The 22,255-nt window shown below is 42.0% G+C and overlaps 1 protein-coding gene across 3 annotated transcripts in view; it reads right to left on the minus strand.

Annotated features, from left to right (window-relative positions):
* Positions 1–22,255, minus strand: part of il1rapl2 (interleukin 1 receptor accessory protein-like 2) — a 367,898-nt gene that overhangs the window by 192,825 nt on the left and 152,818 nt on the right. The gene's annotated exons all lie outside the window — the stretch shown is intronic.

Consider the following 22,255-nt stretch of genomic DNA (forward strand, 5'->3'; position numbering starts at 1 on the left):
TGCTGAAACAAATATGGTAAACAACTTTTGCTTTATCTACACAAAATGCTATAGCTTTCATATTTTAAGGGCCCTTGAAATACCAAAGGTTCAGCATTGTAGGTTGGTGAGAATGAGGAGTGGAGAACACTGCACTGAAAATAAACCCTTGCATGAGTACGGTGCCTGTTGAAGTACAGTCAAGTGTGCATTTGTATTGGCATTACAGTGAGATGGAAACAACCTAGCTGTGCTTAGACTGCAACATTTTTTTGCCACACTAGCAGAGTCTGGCAGCTCTGAATTTTATAACGAAGAAACAAGAAGTGGAACTTTTGCTGTTTTTATCTTCCCAGGAGCAACTCTTTAGTATTATATGTGCATAGACCTTTTGGTACAAATTATCTTTAAAGGTAGGGTAGGCGATTTTCAAAAGCTAGCATGATTTTGAATGTAGCTTCCCCGACGGGTCCGCCTCTCTAATTTCTGTCAGGACATGAAGACAATTTCAACCAAGAACCTAAAAAGTGCATCTGGAGAAAATTGCCTCCCCTAGCTTTAAGCACCTTTAAAATGTTCTCAAATATCTAAATGTGATAGATATTACTAGTACTAGTAAAATTGTATGTTCATCTTTTCAGAAATCAACATAGAATATTAGTTTGATCTTGTAAGCTTTCCCTAATTAATTCCTTCCCATTGGGGGCAACTGAAGTTGAAGTATTCAATAATCAAAATTACAATATAATTTTTCTTTTGATTCATATATATATAAGGCAAAGCTTTAAACCTCTAAGCAGCAAGAGACAGGACATCATTTTCATTTATAGCTGCAGCGACCTGGAATTTAGAGCAAAACAATCAGTTTCTGAAGTTAAAACTAATAGTTTCTAATGGAAGACAAGCGTGACATCAACAGCTAGCACCCCCCCCCCAAAAAAAAATAAATAAATAAAAAAACAAATACTATTTAAAAGCAAAGTTGCACACATTTACAGTAGATGTAGGTTGTCATACAGTATATATGTAGTAGAGTTTCATATTTCTTTTGGGATTACTTTTCAGGTGAAGAAATCCAAGTAAGTAACATACAGTATGTAAACCTGCGGAAAATATGTACTAACAAATTGACAAAAGTCAATATACAGTATGGTTAAAACAAGCTCTTATTCTAGAGTATAAAAATCCTAGAGAAAAGTCTAGTCACAGCTAAGTCAATGACATAAATACACATAACAGTGTCATATATATTCCCTGGGAAACAGTTCACATATTTTTGCTGATAAGTTGTTCTTTGGAAGCTTTTTGACTTCTTGAAAGACAAAGCCAGATTGAAATATACATACCAACAATTTGTCTGTTTACCCAGGTGCAAGTATGACTATTTGGATACAAGTGTCATTAGGAGAGTGGATGAGTGGAAGTCTCCTGTTAACAGGGTTGAGGATATTTCCATAGCCTGTCAGGAGTGTTTTGAAATGAATAGCAACAGGACACAAGTGCACAATATACACAAATGACTCATTTCCTACATGGAATACAAAATGTACATCCAGGCATTGAAAATGGCAGAAATGTGTCACTGAAAACCTCCCAGAAAAGGAAACACAGACACTCAGATTCACAAATAGCTCTGATGAATGGACTGCTGAGAGATGATGCAAAGTTGATGAAGCAGGTGTTTGTGGCCAAACATAAACTATGAAACATTTTTAGAAATGAGGCAAACATTAGGATGACAAGAAAAACTGCCTTCTTACCAAAATGGTTGCTTTTTAAAAATCAAAGTGAGAAAATGATCCTTGAGTTAAAGATGATAGCTTACATGTTTGTGTCTTTTATGGGATGAAAATAGCTCTCATAAGCTTCCTGGGCCACTTCCTGGTCACAAAAAGACCATGATATGTTTCAGCTAAGATAAGTGTGGGACATCAACTCATCAAAAGCCTCTGAAGACTGTCAGCACTTCAGCAGACATAGTTTCAACAATATTTTAACCTCGAGTCATCCTTGAACAAATCAGGGCTAATGTTAGAGGGTCTGTTTCAAATGCACGAATTTAGCCTAACTTCAATACAAAGACATTTCAGAAAACAATTACTGTACAGTAGTCCCTCGCGAAATCCACGAAGTAGTCAGCTTTATTTTTTACAATTATTATACATGTTTTTAAGGCTGTAAAACCTCTCACCACACACTTTATACACTTTTCTCAGACAGGAATGAACATTTCTCTCTTGTTCAAACACTCTCAATGTTCAAACCTTTGTAGATTTTAAAACATAAACCTGTTTTTAAACATACAGCACTTCAGAGTCACACTGCTAATGATCAGACATTGATGCCGAACGCATTCAGAGTCTTTGTTGACGATGACATCAGGCCGTCAACATGGACACTGGTCTGTTCACCCATTCAACCATGGAGTAGAAGCTGTGTGTGACCACCTGGAGATGTATGACACGGCCTTTATAACCGGGACCGGACTACGAAGGATTAGGCGTGGAGGACAATCAGCAAGGAGGTGGTAGTAGCAGGTAAAAGTTCTCTCTGTAACACTGAACTAGGATAGCATTAGCCGCTAATCACACCGGCTTTTTTCACTGCTGGTTTATGTTTATGAGAGGAGAAAAAAGAGCGCAGCTCCTCGCTTCAGCAGGCAGTGAAACTCGCCGAGTTGGATGTTTTGCTGGTGGGTGAACGCAGCATTAGCCAATCAGAACGCAGAAGACAATGCGCGTTCATACGCTGTAAAAAAAAGCATTCAAAATTGCACTGTAAAAAAAAAATCAGAGAAATATCAAGGCCACAAAAGGTGAACCACGATATAGCGATGTAGCCCTACTGTACCTTTAGGAAGTCAATGCAATTTGTATGTTTTTTTTTTTTTTTTTGAACTACCCATGCTTTTACCCACACAAGTAACCCCTCCAAAAAAATTATAATATATTACAGTGTTTTGGTTAAAGTCTAACAGCTCTACAAAATCTATCATTTGAAGACTTCGCTTTTCAAAAAAGCTTTTAGTTAACAAGATTTTATTTTTAATTTTTACTGCCCTTTTATGATGCTACACATGTGATGTAAATGTATGTTTATTGTTTCTGTGTACAGCACTTTGTGATTTTATCTGCGAAAAGCGCTTTATAAATAAATACTTACTTACTTACTTACTTATCAAGATCATTTTGTTTTTTGTCAATGTATTTTGGCCCCTAAGGCATTCTGGTTAAAAAAGAAAAAAAAAAAATTCACCTCAATGAAGCACTAACTTTAGGTCAGGTTAGCTGTTCACAAACATGTTTCCTTAATTTTCTTCCTAAACTTCATGAGGTTAGGTTAGAAAAGTGCTAAACCTGATGAGTACAGAGGCCATTCATATCACTAATTTTACTTTAGATAGATCTTTCCTAATTCTGGTTATTGCTTTTAAATCTTCAGTTCATCGATAGGTACTAGCAAACCAAATTCTCCAGTGACGTCTAGTATGGCTACTGTTTAGTGAACCAAGTTGTGCTTAGCTTTAAAGTGCATACATGTGTTAAAAGCTTAATTACACCTTTTTGTCTGTGTTGGTCTATATTAGTGAACCAACAGGTTAATGAGGCGTGATAGTCCAAACATAATTTAGCTAGTTTACAACAGATGCTCTTTGGATTAGTATTAAAAACAATTAAGGTAATATAAGCTTTCATGAAAGCAAAGCTTTTACCCAAAGTAAGAACTGTCAACAAGTGCTATAAAATGTATCCTCTTCAAAATACTGACACATTCTACATCTAGAGAAAGTTCTAAAGCGTGATTATTGAAAACCTGTCTCTGATGACAGAACATTTGTCAGTTGTCAGTTCTTGTTGAGATATGTTCATTGATGGCACAACGAGACTGACTGACAGAGCTGGATAAATGCTGCTATTGATAAATAAACAGAGAGAAACGTGTGAGAGTTGAAAGGGAAGAAAATAAACCAAGGAAGATGAAAATTAGAGAAGAGGAAACTAAAGAGAAAATATCTAGCATTAAATAATGTGTTTATGGCATTTTCTTGTTGAGTACATGATTTTAAAGCCAGATTCTCCTTGATTCTACTGTATTATTTATTTTCTCTCACTAATAGAGGCCTGTAAATGAATACGCTGTAGAAGTCAAAGTTCATGCTTCCCTCAGGATGTTACCATGACATCTACTACTCAACCATTTGATCTCCATTTTTTTTAAATTCATTTCCTCTCAGTTCCTCCATGCCTTATTGATCCGTCTCAAGACATTTAAGATACTTCTGACCTTTCCTCTGCTCCCTGGGGTATTAGGAATGTTAACCGTTAACACGTGCTTTGGACAAATAACTGCTATCTTTCTATGCAGGGTTGGTCTTTTAACGCAACAAGTTTTGTGCTTAGCCTAAGACGTGGCAAAGCAAACGTTGAGTTCTGATGTAATTACTAGGGATGTAACGATTCACTCAACTCCCGATACGATTCGATTCACGATACTGGGTTCACAATATGATTCTCTCACGATTTATTTTACAAAATAGGACTGTAGACAAATTTTTTTTTGGGAAAAAAACTAGAAAATACTGTACTATTTTCCTTTTATTTTTCATTGTCAAAAGAATTCCTTGATAAACTATTCAAAACGATGCAATTTAACTAAAAATAAATCTTGAATGAAATAAATAAAGGAATAATACAAATGAAAATGAAGCCTATTAATTTAAATTCTGGTTCTATAATAAACAATGCAAAACTGCATAATAGTTCTTTTTTTTTTTTTTTTTTTTTTTTTTTTTTTTTTTTTTTGTCTGCACATGCTTTCGAAGGTTAACACTACAAGAAGTGCAATCTTTTGACAGCAATGCATATTTTATTATTGCAATTAAATAAATTTATTTATTTCATTGCATAATTGTGACCGTCACCAGCCCTCCCTAGGGAAGGGTAAGAAATACTTTATTAAAGGGAGGATGTAAAAAAGAGAGGGCAGTGTTACACCAAGGTGAGGGGTTGGAGGGGGGTGGGGAAGTTAGCAGGGAAGAGGGATACAAGATAGGATATGGAATGGGTGAGGAATAGTTTTAAGTGATGCGATGTGAAATTGTGGTTGTGTATATTGTGTTTATTGTTGTGTTGTCAAGCCAGTTTGGTGACCAGTGTGTGGTTTAGGAATAATGGTGGTGGCTGTGAACAGAGGAAGAGGTGAGTGGAAATTCCATAAAACAGGTATTTGGGAACAACGTGTCTAAGGTTGAGCCCAGTATGAGTGTTATCCCACAGCCCAAGGCCAGTGCATCCATGACAAATGTATTTCCAAGTACCGCCACTGCAAAACCCAAGAGCCGCCCCCGGGCCCGAAGAAGCAGTCAGGCCAGCAGCAAGAGCAGGCAGCCTAAGGGCCCCCGGCGACCACCCCACGGCCAAGCAGTCCCCCGAACGCCCCCAAGATCCCAAGCCGAGAGGCAGCCATCACCCCCCCATAAACACCCGAGAAAGCCCCAAGGAGCCAAGGACCCAGCGCACCACGCCACCGATCCCACCCCCAACCCCCAGACCCCCCACCCCATCGACCCCCCCACCCCCACACCCCACCCCCGCGCCTAACCCCCCGAGGGGAGGGCCCAGAGAACTCCCTGCCCGAGGCCCCAGCGGAGGAGCCGAAGCCCACACCCAGCAGACGACCAGAACCGCGCCGAACAGGCAGCCAGTGGGCACCCGCCGGCGAGCCCAGAGCCAGCAGGGGCCCGACCCCAGGCCAGAAGGACCCGGAACGGATGCAGCACCAGGAGCAGCCCGCCCAGGGAGGACGACCACACCCCAAGCCGCATAAGGCACCAGGGGGCCGCTGGGAGTCTCCCCGCCGGCCCCCAGGCACCCCAACCTAGCCCCCCACGGCGCCCCAGATCACCCTTCACTGATGCCGCCCGCGCCACGAGCTTCAGTTCTTTTTTTTTTTTAAAGCCAGGGCCCCCTCCAAGGGCCAAGCCAGACCGCCCCGCCGGGATGTGGCCCCCTATTCCGGCCCCCGACACCCTACCTCACGGGGCACTGCCCAAGCAGGGGCCGTACCAGTAGGTACGCAAGGGCGCGGCACGCGCCACCCGCCCCGAAAGACCCCCGCCAGGACCGGCCCGGCCAGCAGGCCAAGCACCCCGGGCCCCAGGAGCACCCCCCGGGACCAGGACCCCCCAAGGGCAAGCCCCCGGGCCAAGCCCCCCGGGACGCATCCCCCACCCCCGCCCGGGACCCGGCCACGGCCCAGCAGGACCGCACAGCCCCGGACAGCCCACGGCCAGCAGCCCAGGGCCCGCCGCCCCCCGGACAGCGCCAGCCACGGAGCAGCGCCCCCCGCCGGCCCGCGAGCAACCGGCGATCCCCACCGCGGGGACGGAGGCACCCCAACGGCACACATCAAGTGCGGGACAGCAGCCCCCAGCCAAAGATGCCCCGGACCCACCCACCAGTCCGCAAACGGCAGGATAGACCCACCAGGCGGCCGACAGCAACCTCCACCACCGGAACAGCTAGCGCCGCCCCCCAGTAAACAGCATCACCCCGAGGCGCCAAGCAACCCCGCCCCAACCCCGGCGAGGACACCAGCACCCCCCCAGCACACCCACCCCCCAAACCGGCGAGGCAGGCCGCCCCGGGCCCGCACACCGCGGGGCCCGCCCCCAAGGCCACCAGGAGACAAAGCAAGCACCAAGCCACACCCAAGGGGGAGAGGCACCCCCGCGCCCCACCCGGCCGACACAGCCCGGAAAGACCCCGCAAGGAGAGACCCCGGCAAAGCCCCCCCGAGACCCACCGCCACGCCCGACCGCACCATCTTGATGTGCTTTTGCTCTATGCAGTGGCCCAGCCACCAACAGAGGGGCCAGGCCCCCACCGGAGAGGCCCAAATATGTGTACCAACCCACCACCCTGTTATGGTGCCTCTCCATTCCCCAATGGAGAGGCACTTCCCGATCCCCTGTGTGAATGTGTGTGTTTGGTGAATGTATGGGGTGTAATTAAAAGAAGGGGGATGGAGGGGAGCGGTGCTCCCCCTCCAGCCTCTGTGGATTTATGTGTATGTGGTGTAATAGGCCGGAGGGTGTAAAAGATGATACACCCTCCGGGGGGTGACATGTTGAGATGCGATTAAAATTGGAGGGATTAGTAGGGCAACTAGAGGTGGGAGGGCCGCCCCCACGCCACTACATAGTAACACAGGTGGCGGCCCCCTCCACCCCCAGCCCCACCATCCAGCCCCCCAAGGGTTGGGTATTGGTGTGTGGTGCATTTTGTGAGTGAGCCAGACCAGCTGGGAGTGGGGTGAAGTGAACATGTAGGAGGCCTGTCCAGTGTGAGCCGGGCCCGTCCGCGTGGCGGGCCACGCGAGAGGGTAGATGGCGCAGACGGGCAAGTGGCACTGCGGGCCCCGGAACAGCACAGCCGGAGACCCCCCCCCACGGCACCCCCCAGACCGCGCCGGCCCCGCGGAGCACGGCGACACCCCCCACCCCCGGGCACAGCCAGGCACCAACAACATCCCCCGGCGCCCCAGGGGGCGACCCCCGCCGCCCGCCGGCCCGGAGCAACGCCACCCCGCCACCAAGGGGAGCGGCCGAGCGGGGGGGAGGCCCATGCCCGCACCAGGGCCAGCACAGGCCCACCCGGCGCCACGATACAACACTCTCCACCGGGAGGCGGCCCCGGCCCCCCCGACGAGAGAGGACGCCATCCACCGCCAAGCAGGGCCATCCCGCCAGCCACGGACCGGCAAGCCAGAGTACCGAAGCACCCCCAGCCCGGAACCGCCCCCCCACACCAACGGCGCCAATAGAGCCCCCCCCCCCCCCCCACGGAGGCAATCCCCGACGACCCACGCACCGGCACGAGACACCCCCCCGACGCCAGCACACCCCAAACAACAGCGGGCCCAAGGCCACCAGCCCCGCCCCGCCCAAGGCTGCGCAGCGCCGCCACGAGCCGCGGCCGGTCCCCGGGCAGATGGCCGGAGAGCACCTCCCCGGACACGTAGCCCAAGGATCCGCCCCCGGGGCACCCCCGCCCCGGAATCGCGCCCACGGCGCCCGGTGCACCCAGCCAGCAGACCAGCCAATCCCAACGCGGATCCACCGGGCCAGGAACCACGCGCCGCGCCCCCGCACACCCGCCCAATACGACCCCCGGGGAGGCCCCATAGCACCCCTCACCCCACCCCCTAGCCATAACGTCCACACCCCGGCCATTGCGGTCGTACAAAAAGCCCCCGAGGGGGCCCCGCCTAGCCCGTCGCGCAAGCGACATCCCTAGCAAAGGTGCGCCCCAGGGAGCCAAGCCAAGGACCCGCAAGGGCCGACGGAGCAACCCACAGCCACACCCCGCCACCCAGCAACCCAGGAGGCAATCGCCGACCCCGGGCAGCAGCCACCCCCAAAGCCACCCCCACCCCGGATCCCCCCGGACCGGAGCCAAGGACCCCACCACCCCAGGCCCCCCAACGAGACCACCCCCCAGCCAACCCACCCGGCACGGCACCGCCCGCCCCCCAGGCGGGAGCCACAGCCCCCCCACCAGCGCCCCAGGCCAACGGGAGCCCCCCAAACCCAACCCCACAGGATGGCGGGCGCAAGAGCAAAGGAGGAGGAGGGGGGGAGGACGAGACAGGGGGACAGGGAGCAAGGGGAAGGAGCGGCAGGGGAGCACGCAGGGCCCCAGCCCCAGAGACCAACCAGATGCGCATGCAAGGGGCAACGGCGCCAAATCAAACAGCCCCGGGACCCCGTGAACACCCAGAAGGAATGCACACCCGTGCTGAGGCAACAAGGCACCCCGGCAACCCACCCCAGCCATCCTGACCAAGACCACCCCAGAGGCCCAAGGCGGCCCCGGCCTACAGTTGGGCTAGTGCGTTAGTAAAGAGTGGTGCTGGCAGTCGCTTGCAGGCTAGATCATCAGGCTTTTAAAAATTTAGATTTAATGCAATTAAAAAAGGAGTCCAACGCTCCTCAAAGCACGTTATTTTTTTTTGTTTTCTGAGAGCAGACATCTTTTCCATGGAAATAAATTCTGTGAGGAGATTTTGCCATTGGTTTATGTTTAAGGATTTTTTGTCTTTCCAATTTAGTAATATTGTTTTTTTTGCTATGGCTAGTGCCGCAAGGATTGATTGTGATTGGTTTGCTGGAGGTTGAAGCATTGTCAGGTCTCCAATCAAACAAAGATTTGGAGATAAAGGAATTCTGTAGTCCAAAATGGAGGACAGTTTTTCAGTGATTAGAATCCAAAAGTGTTGAACTGGGGAGCAAAGCCATAAGGCATGTAAATAGGAATCCGCTGTATTCTGGGTGCACTGAGAGCAGATGTCTGTTGCTGAGAAGCCCATTTTATGCATTTTCTGTTGGGTAATGTGGGATCTGTGGAGGACCTTGTATTGAATTAGCTGAAGGTTTGTGTTTTTTGTCATCTTAAAAGTATTACAACAAATTTCTGCCCAGAAATCAGTGCTCGGGGTGATTGAGAGTTCGGCCTCCCACTTCGCGATTGGTAAGTAATTACAGTTAGTGTTCGAAAGCGCTCTGTATATTTTTGAGAGTTTTTTTGATTTTGTTGAGATTTTTTTCATATATATAGCCAGTTCTGGAGGTTGTAACGTAGTTAAGTCTAGTGGAGTGGTTTTCTTTATTGTCTCTGTTACTTGTAAGTACTGTAGAAAGTTACTTTTATTTATATCGAATGCTTGGGTTAGATTGTTATATGACCTGATCTTGTCATTTTCAAAAAGGTCTTGGAGATGAGTGATTCCACTCTCTTCCCATGTCTTCAGATAGAGTGGTGTTTTTTTATTTTTAAAGTCGGGGTTGTGCCAGATTGGAGAGAGTATACTAGTTTTTAATTGGCCATTTGTGATGTCCAGGGCTTTCCACCATGCAGTCAGTGTGGAGGCAATTAGTGGGTTTTTAAAGCAGTTGTGATGTTTGAGGGTCGCAGTGATAAAAGGGAGATCAGAGAGTTTAATGTGTTTGCAGTCTAACTGTTCTATTTCTAGCCAGGTGTTGTAGTATTCTTTTGGATTTAGCCATTCTGTTAAATATAGTATTTGGTTTGCTAAGTAATAATGCATGAAATTAGGGGCTTCTAAACCACCCTCGTCTTTGTTTTTTTGAAGGGTAGAAAGGCTTATTTTAGGTTTTTTATTTCTAGTATAGAATTTTGTAGTTGTAGAATCTAATCTTTGAAACCATTGTTTTGGTGGTTTTAGTGGTATCATTGAGAACAAGTAGTTTATTTTTGGTAAGATTTTCATTTTAACTGAGGCTATCCTGCCAAGTAGTGAGATGGGGAGATTGTTCCATCTCCGCAGATCTTCTGTGACTTTGTCCAACATCGGATCATGATTTAGTTTAATTAATTCATTTAAGTTTGGTGATATATTTAAGCCTAGATATTTAATTGTATTTGTGGTGGAGGGGTGTTGTGGATTTTGGTGTGCAGGATTCCAAGAGTTTTTTGTCAAAGGGAGGATTGATGATTTTGTCCAGTTAATGGAATAGTCTGATAATTTAGAGAAGCTGTTTATTAGATTAAATACTTCCTCTAAAGAGGATTGCGGTTCTTCCAAATAGAGTAAAATGTCATCCGCGTAGAGATTAATTTTGTGTTCTGAGATGGATGAGTGGATTCCTTTAATAACAGAGTTCTGACGTACAGCTGCTGCGAGAGGTTCAACGAATATTGCAAAAAGCAAAGGTGAGAGTGGACAGCCTTGTCTGGTTCCCCTCTGCAGTGTGAAGCTTTGGGATGTTATTTTGTTTGTGGTTACTGAGGCCTTAGGTTTATTGTACAGGGTGGAGATCCATTGTATGAATGATTCTCCGAAGCCAAATTTGCCAAGGACAGTTAGGAGGAATGACCAGTTTACTCTATCAAATGCTTTTTCTGCATCGAGTGACAAGATTATTGTTTTCTTTTTAGAGTTCTGTGCCATGTTGATCACATTAAACAGTCTTCTCACATTGTCTGTGGAGTGTCTATTTTTAATAAAACCTGTCTGGTCTTGGTGTATAATTGACTGTACTACTTTCTCTAACCTGGATGTGAGTGCTTTGGAAATAATTTTTAAGTCTGTGTTAATAAGTGAGATGGGACGATAGCTTGAGGGTAATATGGGGTTTTTGTCTGGTTTAAGTAACAATTTAATGTTCGCTGTATTCATGTGACCTCCTACATGCCCTTTATTTTTGATCTCTGTTACTACTCTGAAAAATAGTGGAGCCAGCATTGACCAGAAATGTTTAAGGAATTCAGCAGGGAACCCATCTGGACCTGGTGCTTTGCCTGTTGACATGCTATCTAAAGCATTTTGTAATTCTTGTAAGGTTAATGGTGAGTCTAAGGTGGTTTTCTGATCTATAGTGAGCTGTGGTAGGTTTAGTTTATTAAGAAAGGTTTTAATATCTTCAGGGTCAGGGTTTAAATTTGATGAGTATAAGTTTTGATAATAATCATGAAAGATGTTATTAATGTCCTGAGGTAAGTTTAAAGTTTGACCTGCGTTATCAGAAATTGCTGCTATAAAGGAATTTTCTTTACTATGTTTGAGCTGATTTGCTAAATATTTGCCTGATTTATTATTGTAGTCAAAGTTTTTGTATCGTAATTGTTGCAAAATGAAGTCGGTTTTTTTAGATAAGATGATATTCAGATTAAGTTTTGTATTTTGGAGTTTTTCCCATAAAAGTTCAGAAGGGTTAGCTGCGTATTCTTCCGTAGGTTTTTTGATCTTTTCTTCAAGTGTTTTTTCTGCCATCTGTTCCTGTTTTTTCTTAAAAGAAGAGTATGATATAATCTTCCCTCTAATGACAGCCTTGCCAGTTTCCCAGAGTAAGGACGGTGATATTTCCGGGGAGTCGTTTGTCAATAGAAAGTCCTCCCATTCTTTTCTTATAATTTTTTCAAATTTACTGTCATTAAGTAATGAAGTGTTAAAGCGCCATAGAGAGGATACTTTCTGATTAGAGTCACACTGCAGGGTGAGGGATATTGGGGCATGATCGCTAATAATTATAGGATGTATTTTAGAGGACATCTTATGTACGATGGAATTATTTGAAAGAAAAAAGTCAATTCGGGAGAAGGATTTATGCACAGGGGAGAAGAAGGTATATTCTTTTTTAGTTGGGTTATTCAGTCTCCATACATCTCCTATTCCAAGGTCTTCCATGTAATCCATTAATACTTTAGCAGATCGAGATGGTTTTGTATTTGAGCACTTACTAGATCTGTCCAATGATGTGTTGAGCGCCAGATTGAAGTCACCTCCGATGATTAGAGACGAGTCTGCAGAAAGGTCTGAAAGCTCTGAGAAAATTCTATGGAAAAAATCAGGGTCATCATTATTGGGGGCATATAGATTAAGAATTGTGAAACATTTATTATAGATTACTACTTTGATAATAATATATCTACCCTCTGGGTCTATGACGGAGTTGATTATGTTAACGGGTAACCTTTTGTTGAGAAGAACCGAGACTCCTCTTTGTCTGGAATTAAAACATGAATTATATATCTTGTTAAAATTTGAATCTGTCAGGGATTTTTCTTCTGATTTAAGTAAGTGAGTTTCTTGAAAGAAGACAATGTCTGCATTTAATCTTGATACATAGTCAAATATCTTAATCTTTTTAGCCTGTGAGCGAATGCCACGCACATTCCAAGAAGTTACTGTAAACTGATACATAGAATGAGGTGAGTGTTAGTCCATACAGGTGTGAGCATAAGTGAGAATCTGTGAGCATTTGTGCACTGTGTTGTAAAAAGCTTGGATGCAAGGAAAGAAAGAAGAGGAGACATATTTATCATGCGATAGCACCACGGGGTAAAGGACTGGATTGAATAGGTTAGTGAAAAGCACAAACATACAATGACAACAACCAATATCAAAAGAGTAAAAGGAGCAAGGGGTAATTATAGGAGGTATAGGAGGTGGGGGGGTGTTGTGGGTGTTGAGTGAGTGTGAAACAAAAAAAAGAGTGAGGGGTTCGAGACGAGTGAGTTGACATGAGGGTAGAGAGTGTCCTGTGAGAGAGTACGTGCCAAAAAGTGTTTACCAAAATTTAAGCCAATATGTAGCATACATACAAACATACATACACATACGTGTCTATATATACCTATCCATGTTTTTATTTTAGTGTTATTATTATCTTTATGTATTTATTTATTTTAATTATTATTATTGTTATATATATATATACATATATTTTTTTTAATTTTTTTTTTTTTTTTTTATGGAGTTATCATTATTTTATATATATTTTCTCTATTTATATATATATATATATATATATATATACACACATACATACATACATATATACATACACACATACACATACATATAAACATATATATACATATATACATAGACACATATATACATATATACATACACACATACATACACATACACACATACATACATATACATGCACATATATACACACACACATACACACATAAACATATACACATACATATATATATATATATATATATATATATATATATATATATACACACATACATATACATACACACACATCTACATACACATACATATATAAACACATGCATATACACACATACATACATACATATGTATACATATATACATACACATACACACACACATACATACACACTTTTTTTTTTTTTTTTTTTTAAATGTATTTATTGTTTTTATTTGCCCTTTTTTTTTTTTTTTTTTTTTAATGTACAGATATATACATACACACATACAACATATATATTTATTTAAATTTTTTTTAAAAATAATGCTACCTTAGCTTCACCATAAGTGGAGAATTATCCTTTCAATGTTAACTCACATAACACCTGTGTTGTGTTTTTTTTTTAACTTCATTATTATTATTATTTTTAGATTTGTCTTTCTCAGTAGAGCCAGGGGGTGATGTTTAAGTCCCTAAACAGTTGGCCATCTATGTAAAGCTTGTCTACGACCAGTTTGGAATTTTTGCCTTTCTGTCGGTTTTCTTTAAAGATAGGATACAGGGTTTTTCGACGTTCGTTTATTTCCCGAGGGAATTGATCATTCATGCCGAATTGCGTACCTTTAAGTTCCCGACCTTTACTTTTAACCTGGATCTTCTGTTGAAAGTGCTCAAATTTGGCAATGATGGGACGTGGACGGTTTCCTCTCCGTGGTCCGAGGCGATGGACACGGTGAAATGTGATGTTTTTCACGGTTTCTGCCGGGATTTTAAGCGCCGACGACATGAAGTCTTTCAGCAGAGCATGTGGGTCATCGTTGGGGGTTTCTGGAATACCTGAGAATATTACGTTGTCTCTCATACTACGAGATTGGATATCCAGGACTGATTCTTTAAGAAACTTGTTTTCTTTTTTCAGCTCTTTTACCTCGGAGCTCACCGCAGATAAAGCCGAATGGATATCATGATTATCTTTTTGTAAGTCCTGGATTTGTTGATAGGCAAATTCCAGGCTGACTTTCATTTCCTGAACGTCTCGGTGCAGTAAGTCGAGCACATCCAGCCTCTTAATTATGGTCTGTAGGAGTTCCGTGTGGGATTCTACCTCGAGGTCTGATGTATCGGTGGCCGAATCGTTTTTCCGGCGCTTCGCCGACTTACCTGATGTACTGGCTTTTGGTCCGGACTCCATCACGTACTCAGCGTAATATCTATCTATGAAGTCCTCGAGGTCCTCCACTCTGGCTGGTGAGAGGGCGCGTGGTCGGCTCTCGTTGGTGGCGTTGATTTAACGGTAAAAATCGTTAGTATGTGCACGTAAACAGGATCGGTAAACTAGTCACGGCAGCGAGCCGCCATGTTGAATTTTCTCAGCTTGTCATGTGACTCTCAGAACATCTCGCGTGACTTACCTCCCTCTCGCGTCGAAAGCTGAAAGTATTTTTCTTTTTCTTTTAAAAGTGCAACTGAAAATGTATTTTGTGCCTTAACAATTAGACTTAAAAAAAAAAAAAAAACCCGTGATTGCACTGATTTACGTCATACTTGTTTGGACCAGCAGAGGGCGCTGGAAACACAGTGGTCGGTTGGCATGCAGATATCTTTCAGTGAAGAAGAGAATATTACTTGAATATCTGTAAAAGTCACGTTTTTCTAGCAGACAGAGCTAATAGAAAAACGTGACTTTTACAGATATTCAAGTAATATTACAGATATTCTTTCGGTGCTCAAGGGGTAATGAATCATTTATTAACATATTTAAGAAGAGAAGGCAGCCAGAAAGAAAGTATTAGCAGACTCCGCCCGCCGCCTACACTTGTGGATAAAAAAAGTACTGCGATTCCATTTTCAGAAAATCGATATCAACCGTGATACCTATGAATCGATTTTTAACTGCCTTACGATTAATCGTTACATCCCTAGTAATTACAGAACTCTCTGCTGGTCAGTTCTGGTCAGACTACCCTAAGCAGGCCAGACACCACTGTACACTGATAGCACACACCCAGGCCTCAGCCTGAAGAGGCTCCGCTCTGTTTTGACTACATTATCAGCAACATACATAACACTGAGAGCACTATGTCCTAAACTAAACTCCTCAATGTGTATATACAGTCTAACTCAATCATAGAAATCATAATCAGATTGGTTATTGATCACACACACACACACACACACATACAGACTGTATATTGATCCAACATGTTCTGTCTGTTCTGTCGTAAAACAGTTTTCTCTGAAGGTATGGAGAAAGAGAAAAGGCAGGAAAACTGTTCCCACCAACAAGTCACATGTAAAGTCACTAATTGAGTAAACAATTTACATGAAAATAAAAATAAATACCTTTTCTTTTTAATACAGAGGTTATTGAACATTAACATAAGGACATGACTACTTGGGTTACATTAGTGAGACATTATACTAAAGGAGAGGAAGATAAATATCACGGTCAATATGTTTTATCTGATCAGGCTTCAAAGGAACTTAGCAATTAGCTTTTCCATGTTTCATAAATACAAAATCTCCTCCAACATGGCAGACAATGCACACACTCATGCCACCACACACAAAAGAGTTATCCTTGGTCAACAAAATTACTGTATGTTGTCTTTGTTCAGTGGTAACCCCTATATCACAACGTTACCTGAAGCATATAAAGTATTTTCAAAATGCTTTAACAAATATGAAAGGATGCCATTACAAGTACCATTACATTGTACATACATCTTAAAATAGTCAACTCTTTCCACGCCTTCCATTGTCCTACCCTGACTCTCTCTTCACTGTTCCCTTCCCCCTCACCAAGGTGTAAAACTGCCCTCTCTTTTTATATTCTCCCTTTCATAAAGGTTTTCTTACCACTCCTTAGGGAGGGCTGGTGATGGTCACAATTATGCAATAACATAAATACATTTATTTAGATGCAATAATAAAAAAGATTACACTACATATAGTGTTGACAGATGAGGTAAAAAAAAAAAAAAACACAAAAAACTAAAAAAAAACAAACAATCAACTCTCGATGCATAATGATTTAAATGAAAACATTTAAAATGACTTCTGTAGACATTAAGTGCTAACTTCAAAGTGAAATAACTATTATTCACAGATACAAAATGATAAAATTGCAAACTAATGCACAAAGGATTACAAAACAGTTATAAAATAGACAAAAAAAGTCAACAGAGCTGTAGAATTAAATAAAAACTATTGTAACCTTGAGTTCAATTTTCCAGCACTTTCCCAACAGTCACACTATGGTTCATTCCTGGTGTTGCGTGCAGTCTTGTGACGCTTACAGATACCTTACAGTAAGTCTATAAATTAGTGTTCTTGGAGGCCATATATTAATGAAGTGCCCTATGACTACGCTGCTTAGTATCACCAATGATTCAAGCACGATGAATATCAAAAGGAATTCTTTAGGGCTCCTTTGGGACATTGTGTCATTGGGTGGGGGGGCTCCAGCTATAGCCTGACAATGAATAGTAATATTATACATCTTTTCAATAGAAGATAGGGTTATGCTAATAATGTTTTATTGTGAGGTTAGAGGTCAACCCCGCTAAGTCGGGTTGGCAGTTGTACTTGCCACTAGCAAGGTCTACCAATTAGAAAACTATACTTTTATACTTTACTGAACAAAATGCTATAAGAGTTTCAATCCATGTGATAAAGACTGCAGTTAATTAAATAGATAAGGGATGAAAATACATTTAAAATATGATTAGTAAAACGGACTGTGATGCTTGATTCAATATATTTTATTCATCCAGCCCTCAAATAACATATCTAAATACTTTCTTGTAGAAATGAAAAGCCCACTGCTAAACTCCATTGAAACATATATGAAATTGGTATTTCATATATGTCAATTTCTCCACATTTGCTACCAGACTGGCTTAACTGATTACACCTCCACAAAACAATATGCACAGCTGTAGCATCACATTTCAGCACAATAAAAATAGTTGATCCTTATCCACCCCTTTCATTGTCCTACCCTGACTCCCTCTCCCCTGTTTGTTTACTCCTCACCGAGGTGTAACACTGCCCTCTGTTTTTATATTCCCCCTTTAAATAAAGCGTTTTATTACCCTTCCTTATAGACGACTGGTGATGGTCACAACTATGCTATAAAATAATTGTATTCGTCTCATTGCAATAATAAATCATGCAATGCTGTCATGAAAACATTGCACTGCATGTAGTGTTGAGCTTTGACAGCATGTGCAGAGTAGGTAAAAATTAAAATAAAGAATAAACATAAGAAATAGATAATAGTAATAGGTAATAGTTTTGTTCGCCTTTTGTGGATTACAATTTGCTGCAAAGTTCAAAAGTGAAAGATAGTCTTGATCCTTTTACAAATTTTACCAACAATTCTTCACAGACTGTTGAGCGATCTTAAGGAAACTTGGTTTGAATGCTTGTGATTTTTTTTATGAAGTATAAGTTTTAATAATCAAAGAAAACAAATATAATCAATACAAAAATAATATGATGGTCATGTTACATTTAACATTCTTACAATGCTAACATATGAGGAAACGGTTTATTATATCTACCATATTTGGAAAATAAAAAGGGAAAAAGGTTATTAAAAAAAGGTCACACAACCATGTCTCTTGAAATGTCAATTACCCCCTTTCTGCTTAACACAAATGAGAAACGTCTTTTCTTTTAAATCAAGTGCTCTGAATGTATGTTTCCAAGTCTTGATCAGTATGTCCTGTGACGACACGCAGCATATGACAAGACAATATGTGCCTCTATAAATAAGTAACCACAATGTACATCTGACCCTGTTTAATATTAAATGTTTGAGGGTATATAAAATATGTATGCAGCAGGTCCAACTGCTCAGAAAAAGAGAAGATGAGGTCAGGATGGTTGAACTACGTTTCACCCACTTGCATGTGTAGAAAGACCTTAAGTGGCACTTAAGTGGATTCCTGCTGACAGCACAGCCTCCAGTGACATTACTGGCTTTTTATTTTTCATTGAGCATAAGGATTTTTTTTATACTCCTTTTTCTGATCTATTCCTGTTACGGGTTGTGACACTTACAATTACATAGCATCAGTGGCATTGCATACTCATCTGAGGGGAAGCTGCTAAAGTGCATTTAAGATGTTGAGGGGAATCTCAGCTGAGCATGTTTGCATTCATTTAGCACATATGCTTAAGTGGTGGGTTTGTTTCATCTATAATGCACATTCACTTTATGTTAAGATCTAATTATGGTAGGTGGGGGACTTTATTAAAAAGTAAAGTAACACTTCTGTGACTTTATGATGGACAAAAAGGTACAGGCAACATAACGTAGTGACTTAGCTTAAGTCTTGCAGTCAAAACATGCATTCTTTAGGGGAAAAAAACCTAAGTCAGGTTTTTAAAATGCAAAAACAATCATTGCATATGTATAAAGCCTATATGCTATATTTGCTATATATTGGTAGAGTGGGTAGTCCAATAACCGAAGGGTTGGGGGTTCGAATCCCGCTCCAGCCAAGTCATTGTGTCCTTGGGCAAGGCACTTTACCCACATTGCCTAGTATGAATGTGGTGTGTGAGTGTTGGTGGTGGTCAGAGGGATCAATGGCGCACTATGGCAGCCTCGCTTCTGTCAGTCTGCCCCAGGGCAGCTGTGGCTACAATAATAGCTTACCACCACTGTGTGTGGAGGGAAAGAATGTCCTATTATGAAGCAGTGTGATATGTTTTTGAATTGTAGAATGATACTCTGGAAAACTGTGCCATCCTCATATAAGCTGTGAGGAAAACCTGCTAACCTGAATGAATAAGCTATTGGAAAACTCAAGTTATGGCCCAAACTTCAATTTGACGATCAGCTTTTGTTGTCATTATGTATCACCAGTTGCTAAACGTGTGGTTATTTCACAGGTCAAAAGACAAGCTACTTAAAACATGAATAGGGTAACAAATTTGAACTGCTGTGGTTTGTAGCACTTTATTTCATGCATTTACTTCCTCTCTCGTTTGCTTCTTGAGTGTGTTCTATATACAGTATATATACAAATACAGCTTGACCTTGAAATCAAAATCAATACAAGAACAGTTGTGGACTGTGATTCAATCGATTTTTGCGACCAGGAAACTATTCACATTGAGCATGAATTTAAATCTAAACCAACAACCTGTCTTTTAGATCCAATCCCAACTCCACTATTTAAATATGTTCTTCCGCTAATTAGCACTAATATGGTGAATTGGATTAACACATCTCTAGTAACAGACAATGTGCCACAGGCCTTTAAAACTGCTGTAATCAAACCTCTCCTTTAGAGCCCATCACAGCACAGAGACCGTAACCAATGATCTCCTCTTAGCCTCAGACAGAGGGTTGTTCTGAGTTCTGGTGCTCTTACAGTAAATCTTAGTGTAGCCTTCGATACAGTGGATCATAATTTATTGCTGCAGAGACTAGAAAGCATTCTTGTGATTAAAGAAACAGCATTAAGTTGCTTTAAAACCTCAGACAGAACCCACTTTGTTCAAGTTAATAATCTCTCCTCAGCACACACCGGAGTTGATCATGGAGTTACAAAAGGTTCAGTTTTGAGACCAATACTAGATTATATATGCTTCTACTAGGTAACATTATCAGAGAACATAATATAAATTTCCATTGCTATGTGGATGATACACAGCTTTATCTCTCAATGAAATAACTGATCAGTTAATAAAACTCCAGGCCTGTCTTAAAGACATCATATCCTGGATGAGCCGTAACTTTCTCCTTCTTAACCAGGATCTTGTTGGGTTCTTTCTTTCTTACTATGGACTCTTTATTATGTTAAGCGCTTTGGAATGACTTTGTTGTAATTTGCGCTATATAAATAAAGTTTATGTCATGTTCTGTTTAGTTTAGTTATTCTGTGTCTTTGTTTTATTCTGAGTCTTGTCTGTGTTTCAGGTGTTCCTGTTTGTGGCTCCACCTCCCAGTGATGTCTGTGTGCTTGGTGGGTGATTGAGTAGCTCCCTCATGTTTGCACCCAGGTGTGGCCCATTCCCAATCAGGCCTCCTCCACTATTTAGCTGAGTGTTTGGACACAGTATGGCTGCTGGATCATTGTTTGTGTGTCTGTGTGATGTCAGGGTTATCTGCTTCCTCGTGTCTGGTCTTGCTCCCTGTTCCAACTCCCCTAATTTGGATTTGAGTTTTGATTTTGGATTTTGGATTTTTTTTGAATTAAACATGGACTGGTTCCGAGAACGCTATTCCTGCATCCTGCCTCCTTCTTCCCCTGCATTTGGGTCCACACCAACACCCAATCGTGACAGTTTAATTGAATTTTATTAATTTAATGAGTACCTGCTTGATAGCAGCGTGACTCCTTGATGTAATAATATTAATGGTGGGACGATATATTGTGTGACAAGACATTGCAATATTAAAATGCCATTTTAGTTCAAGGGCCAAATACCGAGCAGTTCGATCACATGTCGGTCGCAGTTTCAACATTATTGTCCCCAAGTTTGCACTTCCAGCTATAAATTAGACATAAAATGTTGAAGTGATCAACAATATCTTAGAAATAAGGACCTTTGATTTTAGGTTTTTTTTTTTTTTTTTAATTAATTTTAATTTCATTTGGTTAGATATTTTTTTGAATAATTAGAGAAAAATGATTAAAAAATAGTTATTTGTGCAACAATTCAAAACTTATTTATTTGGTAATTTACACAATGATTTATATTTTCTCTGTCATTTTCACTTTCTCCTGCGGGCCGACTCGAATGCTGTCAAATCTACTACACACCAGATTGTTGTGTTATTTTTTTACATTATATATTCTTACAGAGTTGAAAAGGTCATACCCACAATAATCCAGTGTTAAAGTCAAATAAAAGCATGGTTCATTTTCTAACTGCAATTTAGTTTTTTTTTTCTTGCCAAAAATACCAAGTTCATGTTCATCAATCTACAGTCTTTGGGCATTTGGCGGCTTCTAGTTACAATAGTAGAATTTTATTTGATATGTTTTTACAATTAAATTTGAAGAACTATATTCAGTCAGTACCTTCAGGTAGGAGATCAAAGTCCCTATTTTAGTTTTTCTTTTCTGCCATAGGGTAACATCCTGAAAAAGAGATTCAATATTTCGCTGAAGGACAACTCAGCAGATTGGATATGTGCCAAACCCTGGGCTTAAGCCGGGGTCTCTAATTACATTGGTTTCTGTGCCACAACTCGGCAGTTTTCCTCTGTCCTCTTATGGCGCCATCGAGCTGGCATCTCCATGCAGGCTTAAGGCTGGAAAAATAAATAAATAAAGCAGTTGCAGATTATGCTTGAGCTCCCTTAACAGGAGCCTGAGAAGGAGCCTAAAGCAGTAAAGTCTGGAATGGCTGTGGCTCCATGTCATGTGAGAGGATGATGCTAGTGAGAGGCAGTCAGGAGAGTTGCACTCCATTGCTTCAACTTCTTTAGTGGCTTTCTCTTAATCCGAGAGTCATCTTCTTAATTTTATTCCCGTTTTAGCTTTGCACTGTTTTCCTACGATCACTTCTTCTCGACATTTCTGAAGGTGAATGTGCATGTTTGATGGGAAACTGAAAAGAAGAGGTTGGAGATGCAATAAGGGTGGCTGTGGGAGGAATCTGTTCCTATATATAGCGGTGAGTGTGGGTAGATACCGTATTGACAGGATAGACACACATTTTCTATCTTAAGCGGGGGGGGGGGGGGGGGGGGGGGGTGGCATAATGAGGCAAGGAAATGAGAAGATAGAAGAGCTAGAAAGAGTAGGGAAA

This window comes from Gouania willdenowi, chromosome 10 (genome assembly GCF_900634775.1).
Source record: "Gouania willdenowi chromosome 10, fGouWil2.1, whole genome shotgun sequence".
In the NCBI taxonomy this organism is placed as follows: Eukaryota; Metazoa; Chordata; class Actinopteri; order Blenniiformes; family Gobiesocidae; genus Gouania; species Gouania willdenowi.